We start from the raw sequence: 12,715 nt of genomic DNA on the forward strand, positions 1-12,715 counted from the left end.
CAATCCCTTCTCCTCCATTCTCCTCTTGGGATCTTGGTGTGAGTTTAAGCCACCAGGTCTGGGACTGGAACCACAGTCAGCTACATGGGAGTTCAGCGACATAGCCATTACGCTAACTGCTGGTCCCTGTATATTTTATTTTTAAGAAAGAAAATATCCCTATTGAAAAATCTTTAAGTGTGTTTCTTTTTAATTTATTTATTTATCATTATTATTATTATTATTATTACATCATCACTATACATCATTTAGATTTTAAAGAGATTTTACCCAGCATGATACACATTTCAGTCCAGCTGAGAATACTATACACATCCTCACCAACAGATAACAAACTATATCTGTGTCCTACAAATAACTTCTCTCTCCATTTTTCCCCTAATTTCCTTTCCTGCATTCTTCCCCTCTCACACCCTCCTTCTACTTGTCTCTAGTGTTCATAACAATTCTTAATGCTTTTATGTCCTCCAGTCTTTCAGTCTCTACCGTAGAGTGTAGGCAGTCGGTATATGTTAAATGAGACATACAATGTCTCTCTTTCATAGCCTGGGAGACATACAATGTCTCTCTTTCATAGCCTGACTTGCTTCACTCAGCAAGAAATCTTCCATATTCATCCACTTTCTATCAGATTCCAGGGTCTTGTTGTTTTTTATGACTGAATAATATTCCATGGAGTATATGTGGCACACTTTTTCAATCCATTCATCCGTTTGTGGATGTTTGGGTTGGTTCCATGTCTTAGCAATCATGAATAGTGCTGTAATAAATATAGTTGAGTCTAAAAATTAGACAGCACTAAAAATTATGTCAAGCACTTTTCCAACTGAGCATTCTCCTGTCCTTTGGGTAGATACCCAGGAGTGGAATTGCTGGATCATATGGTAGTTCTATTTGAAGGTCTTTGAGGAAACTCCATATTGTTTTCCACAGTGGCTGAACCAATTTACATTCCCACCAACAATGTAGGAGTGTTCTCTTTTTACCTCATCCCTGCCAGCACTTACTATTTTTTGGTTTTTAAACTTCACCATTCTGACTGGGGTGTGTTTCTTTTTGGTGTGTTCTTCATATACTAACATAGCTTCTTTTCACCCATAAAGGATATATTGTAGTATCAAATATTATAATGTACATCTCTTATATTCTTGTTACTGTCATTCTGAAAACTGTTCCAATAATCATTCCTGGGAGAAAGAATGTACTTATCTCAAACTGATGGAATTTCCAAATTAAGCCTATGGTAGTAAGAATAAGTAACCCTTGCCCAATTTAGAATAAGTGTGACAGCCATATTTCATTTGACACTAATATATATTTTTTAATTTTCTGACACTCATTTATATTTTTTATTAAATTTTAACTTTCTTAAAGGCAAAAAGTAGAAAAGTCTTTAATCTTGATATTTATAGCATTTTGTTGTTGTTGTTCTTTACTATTAATGGTTCTGTCTTTTGAAAAAGTTTGTTTAGATTATGGATCAAATTAGAATTATTTCCATTGGGATTCACTAATTCTGTGCATGGCTAGTTATATTTTTAGGATAGACTAGGTTCTTTTAGTACCTAGACACTTTCAGTGCCTAGGACTCAGATAAGTTATCTGTTCTTGATTAGAAGCTGGTTGGCCCAGGCTAAGGGCTTGATTGGTACCACAATACTAATCAAACAGCTCAATATACCATAATGATTTCTGGAATAGAACATAGTGTGGTTCACTTAATATAACAACTATGTGGTGCTTTGGGGCATAACTAATAAGATACATAATGTTCATGTGTTATTTTGTGATAATAATTACCTCTTTTGTAAAATAAAGGAGCTGAATTAAAAATAAAAGGATTAAAGAATGAGGACACAGTGTGATCAGAGACAGAGAATAATGTTTTAGTCAGAAAAGCAGAATGTGTGAGGACCAGCAGTTAGAGTAATGGCTATGTCACTGAACTCCCATGTAGCCAACCATGGTTCGAGTCCTGGACCTGGTGGCTTAAACTCACGCCGGGCGCATGTGCATGTGTGCCCAAGATCCCAAGAGGAGAATGGAGGAGAAGGGATTGCAGTGTGGCCATCTCCCCTGGAGAGTAATTTCTTGCTTTCTATCTCTCTGTCTCTCTCTGTCTTTCTGGTGAGCACACACATCCTATAGCAAAAAACTCTCAAAAAAAAAAAAAGAAGAAGAAAAAGAAAAAAATAAGAAAAGCAGAATGTGTGAAGGCCAGAGACAAGAGAGAACATCTTAGGTTAAAGTAGTCACATGAAATATATTTTAACAGGAATGTGGTCCACAATGGGATATGAGACAAAAGTGAAAAGTCACCTCTGGTAGCCAAAGGAAAGAATGAGAAATTCTTCCTGAGGGTAGAGTACAAGTCATGAGAGCTTCATTGATGTTAAGTCTGATATGCAACTTGATCTAGAAGTGGGTTTTCAGGTAAAGGAAATGATAGCAGGAAGAAAGGCACATGGATGTGAAATGAAAAGTAACTGATCTGAGTGTGCTTACCTAGTATGTGAGAACTCCGGGCTATCCCACTTTGATGTCCATGCTCTCATGCCATCTCAGACTTGGAGTAATTTTAGGACAGCAGTAAAACATGGAATCATAGAGCCCCATATTAGTCTGGATTCTCCAGATGAACAGAACCAATAGGAAATGCATAGATATACAGAAAGAAATGTATTATGAGGAATTGGTTTACATGACTATGGATGCTGAGAATCTACTGATCGGCAAACAAAAGGTTCTGGAAAGCCTATGGTATTGTTCTAGTCCAGGCTCAAAGGCCTGAACATCAGGGATGCCAATGGTGGAAGTCATGGTCCAAATCTAAAGGTCTATAAAAGAGAAACACTTACACCCAAGGGAAGGAAAATATGAATATTACAGCTCAAGCAGAAAGAATAAATTCCTTTTTCCTCCACCTTTCTATTGAGGCCTATCCACATTCGTGAGGATGAATGTTCTTTTCTCAGTCTACCAATGCAAATACAAATCTCTTCCAGAAATAATGCTTTACCATCTGTTTGGGCTTCCCTTAGTCCAGTCAAGTTAACATATAAAATGAACCATCACAGGCTCTAATGTAGTTGGTCTGTGGTTATGACATAATGACAATCAGCTTAACTCCTTTGTATTTACAATGTGCTTTTCCATTTAATCCCTCACTGGCCACTGAGACTGTTATTCTTGAGAACATACTTATAATGAAAAAATAGGACCACAAAGAGATCAAGTGATTATGCAAGTTCACACAATTAGTAAATATTAAGTGAAAACTTGAATCCAGGTCTTCAAATGTTAAGACACTGACTCTTAAAAGTTATGTCAACATTAAACAACTAGCAGATATAAATTCAGGACTGACAGAGCTATGACTCCTACAAAGCCTAACTAGAATTATAAAGTTAAACACTAAAAAGAGTTCAAAGTTCTGCTCCTTTCTCTATCACCGAAGTAGAAGCAATAAGAATTATTTCTTACATTAGACATCTAGAAATATGCTATCCTGTAGCAATTCTTCTTGTAAAATAAAGAAGAAGCAGTCCATTTATGGTAGTGCTCTGAATGTAGTTGAAAAAAAATTAAGTTGTGTCAGGCCTTAGCAAAGATTAAAAATTGAGCCAGCAGGTCGCATGGAGGTTAAGGTGGCTGAATCCCACATGGCTGAATGTGCAGTTCGAGTCTCAGACCAACAGCTTGAAAAACATGACGGGTGCATGTGTGTGCATGCTCAAAACCCTGGGAGGAGAATGGAGAAGAGATTGCAGTAATGCCATTCCCAGAGGGGAGAGAGCGATTCTTTGCCTCTTCTGTCTCTCTCTGTCTCTCTCCAGTGAGCACATGCACCCTCTAGCACAAAACTTAAAAAAGAAGGAAAAAAATTTTAAAAATGATTAGTTGTCCCTGTAATCTTTCAGATAAGGAAAACTGAGGCTAGTTACCTGCTATTTATTTGCTGCTTATTTTTATTACATTCTAGTCAGTGGCTATGTAGTCAATAATTTTTAGTAAACACCTACGGTGAGTTCACATTAGGAGAAGTAAGTAGCTAAAATAACTATAATGATTGTCCCTCCATTAACATCATTTATATGTTAGTGGAGAGAGATGGTATATAAAGCATATAGACAGAAATAATAATTAGAAAAGATACAGTGCAATTATAAACTCATGACAGCAAAGTGAGGTTATCCTGGAAGATAACATCAGGAAATCGAAATTCAGTTGATAATATTATGATAGGCTCATGGAAGGAATATTTTTATAGCTAGTCTCTGGAATGAAAAAAAAAAGAAAAAAAGAAACCTGAGGCCTCTCTCTCCCTCTCTCTCTCTCTCTCTCTCTCTGTCACTCACTAACTCTTAGAAGTTAAGCAAGTTACTTAAGCTTTCTGTACCTCAGTTTTCTTCTTATGCAAATAAGGATAATAACAGAATCAACCTCATCAAGTGAAGACCAAAGGAGATAATGCAAATAAATACTTAGCATACTGTCTTACACAATATATACCATTGTTATTCTTTTTTTTTTTTTAATTTTACCAAAGAGTACATAGGCTGACCAGAGAGGCTGAGAGGGAGAAAGCATCCCTCCAAATTGGGGGTGGTCATGCTGCAATCCCTTCTCTTCTATCCCTGCATCCCGTCAAGATTTTTGGGCAGGGATACATGCACATCTGGCATGTTTTTCAAGCCACTGGGGACAGACAGTATTTCAGCTACATAGTTACCTGCATGGGATCCAACTCTCTTCAACCAGTAGGCCACCGGAAGTCCCAGACATTGTTATTCTTTATGATATATTTACCGGTAATTTAATAGGTTCTAGATGGTTACTATATGGCAAGAACACAAGGCTTAGTCAAAGAACATAGGGCTGCTAAATCACTTGCCAATAATTTTATCTTGATAATGTTGAAAGAAAAACTAAATTCTACATTCAGGTTTTCATGACTTATAAGTTAATCATGAATTCTGCCAAATTCCTCAAGTGCTGAGAATAAAAATGATTCAATTTGTTGGGAGGGCAAGTGAAAAAAAAAAAACAGCCTTAAATTAGACCTTTTCAAGAAAAATAATTAGTCTCATTGTTCTTATTAAATACATAAAGAATCTCTCCTGCCACTCATAAAGAAATCTTTCATAACTGGTAGTTTCTAGCACCTAGAAAATTATTGGTTTAGAGTTTAGACTGTTCAAGCAAGACTAGTCCCTGTGAAGATGTACTTGAGCATAGAGCAGGAAACTACCTTGAACTAAAAATACAATTGCCTTAAGTGCTTCCATGCTACTTAGTTCTTCCCTGTAGAAGCAAAAGGTAATGTACAAAGCTAAAAGATACTCCCTTAGTAGAAAGCAAAACTAAACCCATGTGATATATGCTAAACACATATTCATATGTCTTTGTCTATAGGGAGAATGTTCTTTATTGTTTTTATTTATGAAGCATCATCGTAAAGGCACATATGAGAAAATACATGTAACCTATAATAGGTGTCAGTGTAGGTATGAGGAATTTTAAGCAGATGTATGTCAATATAGGAAAACTGAGCTGAGAAATTTTCTGACAGATATTTTGCTTATCTATCCTCTCAAGCCTATCTTAAAACTACCAATCAAAAGCTTTAACAAAGACGAGGGCTGGACGGTGCACTGTAATAAAATGTGGTGCACTGTAATGCACCATATGGGAGGTTTCCAGAGTCACGTCTGGAGACCTCCCTCACTACCAGACATGCATGTGACCATGATCCAGGTGTTTTGAGGCTTAACTTTAAAACAAGGTGGATTGTGGGGTCAAGACCCTGATGGGAATGCTTTCTCTCTTTCTCTCTTTCTCTCTCTCTCTCTCTCTCTCTCTCTCTCTCTCTCTCTCTCATTGACTCTCACTCATAGAAGAAATAGATAAACTTTAAAAAGCTAGATATCTTCATCAACAGACACAAACTATTCTTATAGGATTACAAGTGTTTATTGGATAAGTATAAAAATAATGAATAGTTAATCCTTATTTCCACATATCTAAAGGCACTTTCTTCACCTTTTATATTTATTAATGCATTTAACTCTTGAAACTGTTCTATGAACTGCTTTCTATTATTATCAACACTTACAGACACTGAAAGAGTAAGTAACTTGCCCAAGGCCATAAAGTGGGCTTCAATTTTCTCATTTGTAAGTAATAATAACAAACATACTAACAATACTTCACCATTTACAATGTGTTTTCACTATATTTTCCATCTGAAGTCTCTAAACACTACTGAAGTCATTAATAAAGTTCTTAACATGTCTGTTTTACAAATGAAATCACTTCACAAGTGTTAGAACTGAGTTAAAAAACAGACCTTCTGACAATGATACTGTTTTCTTTCCATTCTGGTTTTTAAAGTTTCTTTCAAATCTACTATTCTTTATTTCTACCAAATTGTATAACTCTCATTTTTATAAGGTTATTTACTTATTTTCTTCATTAATGGAGACAGAGAGAAAGATCACCCTAACCAGGGTATTGACACCATGATCAACTTCCAGCTTTAGCCAGCCCTGGAGCAAAGGCACATGTGTGCCCAATGTACTCAGGAAGGTCTCCAGATGTGAACTGGGATCCTTCCCACGTGGGTGAACCTTGCAAAGTGTTATTTTACCTCTTCACCACTGTCCAGCCCCAAGAACCCTTTTTGTATATAAATGCAGGTATACCTTATATAGAACTCAATTCTGTATCAAGTCCTTTTCTAAGTACATTACATATATTTTAGTATTTTTAATCCTCACTATTTCATGGATAGGTACTATTGCTATTCTCAATTCAAAAATGAAGAAATTGAGGAACTGAGAGGTAAACAATTTGTTTGGCTAATAACTTGTTTAGCTGGCAAATGGTAGGGCTAAGATTCAAACTTGAGTAGCCTGATTCTATAGACTGTCTAGAATCTGTGCTCTTAGCAATGATACTATATAACTTCACAGGAAAAGCCAACCCTAGATGGTATTTTTTGAAAAGAAATGAAAGTATAATATTTAAAATAATATTTATAACTTGAAAACACTATTTAGAAGGTAAACACTTGCTTTGGGCAAGCACTGTGATAAACACTGCTGAGAAGATAAACATAAGCTCTATCCCTCTTCTCAAAGGAGTTCAAAGTTAGCTGAAGAGATGTACATATATAAAAAAAAAATCTAAAAAATACTTGAAAAATCAATGTGTATTGATTCAGATACAATAAAAATATACAATACATAAACATAGTAAGTTCTATAGAAAACTGCAATGATATAGAATACAAAAGCTAAACAAAATAAATCACTTGTAGTGAAGTGTAATGGAAGCTTCAGTTAAAAAATATAATAAAAGTGTTTTCTTGAGAAAATAACATTCTTTTCCTTGAGAAATTACAAATTGTTTAATTAGCAACAGACTTACCCTAAAACTCATTAATCCTTTCTTAAAAAGCATAATAATTTGTATTTTAGATCAATATTTAAAGCAAAAGAAAAAAATAAAAAGTGAAAAATATCTGACATCTTTTACATAAACCTAAGTACTTTTATTTACTTGCATTTTTTTATTGTCAGAAGGCATGTGTGTTCAGTAGAGAGAGACAGAGAAATGGAAGGGGGGAGAAAAAGTACTCTCTGATGTGATGTGGTCATGTCACAAATCCATCTAGTCCTTATCTCCATCCTGTTGGAATTAGAGGCACACATACACCTTAGTGTTTTTCTAGTTGCCAGGGCTGAGACTTGAACCATGGCTGATCATGGCAGGATCCAGCTTCTTTGACCATTTGACCACTAGGCTACAGGGTCAGAACCACCTAAATTCTATTGGAAAGATATCTACAGAATTTATTGAACTACTGAATTGCTAGATAAAACAATATGCTGCACTATTTTGTGAAAAGATCAGCACATTATGTCTGCACTATTGTTTAGAAAATAAAGCACCATGTTGTACTTTTGTCTATTCCTTATCTTCCACATAAAGAATATAGTAGTCCATGTCTTCTCTTCCAGATATCTTCCTCCTAATGAGATTTATAGTAGAGAATCACGATCAATCAAGATTCATTAGGAACAAAAATAAAAGAGAAGACAGAGAGAAAGATAGTACCTAACCCAGGTATTCAGGTGGCAGTTAGACCACTGAACATCATTAACAAATATTACGCTAATTATTCATTTTGTTATTAGTATTAATTGTGGCAGGTTAGTTATATTTGGATTTAAAACAACAACGACAATACAAACAAAAATATCTAAACAGAACTGAGTCAAAGTGAAAGCGAATCACACCTGGGCATGAAAGTCTAATATAAAAGGGTAGAAGCTTATAGAAGAAACAGATATTCATTGAGAGGCAAACGATCTGCCAGATCTGGCCTTTTGCACCAAAAAAAAAAAAATGATGTAGGAAACACTTAAGAAGCACTAGATGCTTAGAAATGTAAAAAGATGACAACATCCTTGACATTCAGGTTCACATTTATTGAGAAAACCTGATACATAAAGAAATAATTGCCATACATGTCTAAGCATTAAAATAAAGATTGGACCCTCCTTTGGAAATGTGAAATTTAGGAGGAAGCGAATAACCCTCTGGAAAAATTAGAGAAGGCATAAATGAAGAGATGACTGTAAGTGGCATATTGAAACTTGTGTGAAAAAAGGCCACATGGAAAAGAATTCAAGGCAAATAAAAATAAAATAAATTCACGGAATTACACTAGATTTTTCTTCTACAAAGGAGAAAGTTTGTTATCATAATAAGTGACCAAAAGAGGTGAGAATTCTTCTTTAATAAGAAAAATTTCCTGTGGAGGGTTGATTAATCCTAGCTAATACATTGAATCACTTCTGTATTAGCAGCAATCATGAAACCGTATCTCAATGATCTTCACATTAGTCAGAAGGCTAATTATTTAGGAAATGGAAAGTATAAAAACACTTGGTAAAATTCTAAAACCAATTCATAAAATGAAAATCTAACATTATATAGTGCCAATTTTTTACTAGAAATTATCTACAGCATGTATTTTCAATGCTATGTTTACTGTGGTACAAGTCATAACCCTACCCTTACTTACTCCAAGGACTATTGTGTTTGGACTAGTCAGAATCTCAGTTTTTTGACAAATGATAGAACAGACCATCCCTAGCATTGTAGTTTTCCTATAACAAGAGAATGCAGACGTCTCTCTGAGACCTGCATTTTAATCAAAATGGTTCAAACTCTTCAAAAGCAAAGGAGGATGGCAAATGACCTTAGAGGAAAGCAAATATTGAGGAATGGGACAGATTGTAATTTTCTGAGGACAATCCCTCAACTCCATGATATGCAAACCTCTTAATGGCACCATTAATTCAGCGAGCATTTCTTCATCAGGTGTATATAGACATGTCTTGCTAAGGTTCTCAAACTCTGGGCATTAGTCCCTTGAGCAAATCTGTCTGGGAAGCTGATGCCACAGCATGTTTATTAAACACATTTTAAACTGACTAAATGGTGTTACTGTTTCCAAGATAAAATGATCTAGTGATTTGATTTAATAAAATACAGATACAGAATTATTTTTTTTCTCCCAAATGCTTCTGGGGTTCAACTATTGAGAATAAGATAAACAAGAATAAACAATTTAAGCAATACTTTCTGTGGTTTCACAAACTGTTCAAGAAGAATGGTCTGAGAGACAGATGACAAGTTGATAATCTATTACAAAAAAATAAAAGAAAAATTCCAAAAACTATACTTTACACTTAAAGCTTTAGCTGGCAACTGCCCTTCAGGAATTATATAGTTGAAGAATACAGATGGTTGGCCAACTTTTTGCATTCTTATTGAATTATAAAAAAATACTTTCCCTGAATTTGGAGGTAGTGCTCCATTCAGAACTATCAGAAACTTATTTTCTTTAATGTAGAATAGGGTATGTTTCTTCTGAATAGTCCACCTCTATTATCACTAGAGTCTCAGACTGAAAGCAAGAAAAGGGGGCTTGCTTAAAGTAAGATGCTCCCTTAAACTCTTTCAAATACTTCTTCTGAAATAGAATAGAAATTATCAGTTCTTCCATTTGAGCCTTGACCCTCATATTTTTGAGAAGAGGGGGAAAATGTCATTTTAAAGCTGTAAATAGCTTTTCTGTTTCTCTAGATATTAAGGATTTCATTCATTTTTAAGGAAGAACTGAATCTTTGCTTCAGAATAAGACAATTTAACACATAAATTGGTGAAGCCAAAATAAGCAAAGGACCCATAATGGCATGGAGAGACAAGAGGAACTGAGGTGCTCAAGTGCACCCCCTGGAATGTCAAATGCCTATGTTCGTTACTAGCGATATTACAGATATCCAAAATTTCTTCTTTAGGATGTTAGTTTTCTTTTCTAACAGCCTGAAAAGTTGGGCCTGTATTTCAGGTAGGAAGTGGCAGGACCTCTTCAAGACTTTCCACCTGAGAGATGGACCAGTCTCAAAATCATGGCGGAAAGCCAGAATCTAACAAGACAGATAGCAAGTAGGAGATTTCTTGTGGAAAGTCTTGGTGTGCTAAGTCTGGGAACCATTATGTAGAGAAAGTAGTTTTAAATTGTGTTTCTCATTGCCATACCAGTTACTATCATAACAAATTGCTCCAAAATTTAGGTTTTATGAGTTAGAAATTCCAATAGGATGCACCCAAAATAATTTGTGATGTCTGGGGCCTCAGACAGAAGACTCAAAGACAAGGATCTGAAATCATCTAAAGATTCTTTCCTCACATATCAGGCAGCTGAAGCTTACTGTTGGCTAGTGCACTCACCTCTCCAAGTGCATCTCTCCATGAAGTCTCTGCCAAAAGCAGCGTCAAGGTCACAGCTTTCTTTTACATCAGTTCACGACTCCAAAGGTACGTGCTCTGAGAAAGATAAGGAATGAAAAAGGGAGACTGAGAGTAGTAATTTGTATCGTCCTCCTTCACCTAATTTCAGAAATTATATGGCATCATTTCTACTGCATTTCATATGATAGAACCAAGTCACAAAAGACTCAAAGAAAATAAAAACAGAATGGACTCAACCTCTTGACGGAAGAGTCAACATCACTATAGCAGACACCAAGATGACCCCAATGAGACATAAACTTGTACAATTCCCTCCTCTTGAGAGCAAAACTCAAGACTAACCTTCAATCAATAAAATATGGCAAAGGCAATAGATCATCACACTCTTGATTAGATCAGATATTACAACAAGGCAGCATTATTTTTCTCTCTTAATTAGACTATATGTTATGGGATCAGCAGTTAGCATAATGGCTATGTCGCTGGACTCCCACATAGTTGACCGCGGTTTGAGTCCTGGACCTGGTGGCTTAAACTCACGCCAGGTGCATGCACGTGCGTGCCCAAGATCCCGAGAGGAGAAAGGAGGAAAAGGGATTGAGGCGTGGCCATTCCCCCTGGGGGATGATTTCTCACTTTCTGTCTGTCTTTCTCTGTCTTTCTGGTGAGCGCATGTACCCTATAACAAAAACCTCTCAAAAAAAAAAAAAATTAGACTATATGTTATGGATCAAATGGTGTGTTTCCCCAAAATTCACTTCTCAAAGCCCTAATCCCCAGTTTGATAATATTAGAAGATGGATCCTTTTGGAGATAATTAGGTCATGAGGGTAAGGACTAGGATTAGAGCCCTTACAAAAACAAACACCAGAAATCTTTCTTTTTCTCTCTTCAACATATGAGAACACAGCAAAAGGGAAGCAATCTGAAAGCCAAGACAAGAATCCTTACTGAAAACCAAATATGCTGGCAACTGATTTTGGCTGTCAGCCTCCACAAACTGTGAGAAAATAAATACTCATTGTAAGGTCACTTCATTTATGGTATTTTGCTACGGCAGCCTGAACAGACTAATACATCATGTTGTATGGCAAAAGTCATGGGATGTCACTCTCAGAATTATATTATGTTTTATGGGATTTATCATGGCAGATTAAAAAAAATAATATAACTGACCTTGAAGCAGCAAGTTGTTATGATATAAATTGCCTACAAATAGGCTCAAACAGCAAGTGACTATGACCTCCACCTACAGTTGCTAGTTACTAGGGAAACAACTTGAGTAAGCTTAAAAGTGAGTCCTTTCCATCCAAATATCCAGATGAGAATGCAGTCCAGTCAACATCTCCATTGTAATCTAGCAAAACTTGCAAGCAGAAAACTCAGTGAGATTATTCATAGACATCTGATCAACAGACACTGTGAGATAAGTATTACGGACACCACTAAATTTCTGATAAATTGTTACACAGCAGTAGAAAATTAATATTATCATTTAGTACGAAGATCATGTACCATGGTGTGGCCATCCTAGGAAAATGAAATCTGACATAGTTATTCATTATTTTCGTCATCTACAAACCATCAATAACTAGAATTGGACATAGCAGCCAAGACTCAACTATGCTGTGGAAATTAAAAAATGAATTGGGATCTTGAGCAGCTGCCGTGGAGCCACCAGATGGAGTCGCCCCGCAATGGCCGAGAGCAACCCAGACACCATGAAGACGCTGTGCAAGAAGGGCCCCACAGCCGCGCAGGCCAAGTCCAAGCAGACCATCTTAGCGGCTCAGTGACCGGGAGAAGACTTGGAGACTTCCAAAAAACGGGCCACGGGGCAAAACAAGCAGCATGCCATCACCAAGAACGCCATCAAGCTGAACCG

General features: G+C 36.2%; 1 pseudogene; it reads left to right on the forward strand.

Moving 5' to 3' along the window:
* The first annotated feature begins 12,527 nt into the window (after positions 1-12,527).
* Positions 12,528-12,715, forward strand: part of LOC102472849 (endothelial differentiation-related factor 1 pseudogene) — a 1,320-nt pseudogene continuing 1,132 nt past the window's right edge.

The sequence above is a fragment of the Tupaia chinensis genome, unplaced genomic scaffold (genome assembly GCF_000334495.1).
Source record: "Tupaia chinensis unplaced genomic scaffold, TupChi_1.0 Scaffold144529_1, whole genome shotgun sequence".
In the NCBI taxonomy this organism is placed as follows: domain Eukaryota; kingdom Metazoa; phylum Chordata; class Mammalia; order Scandentia; family Tupaiidae; genus Tupaia; species Tupaia belangeri.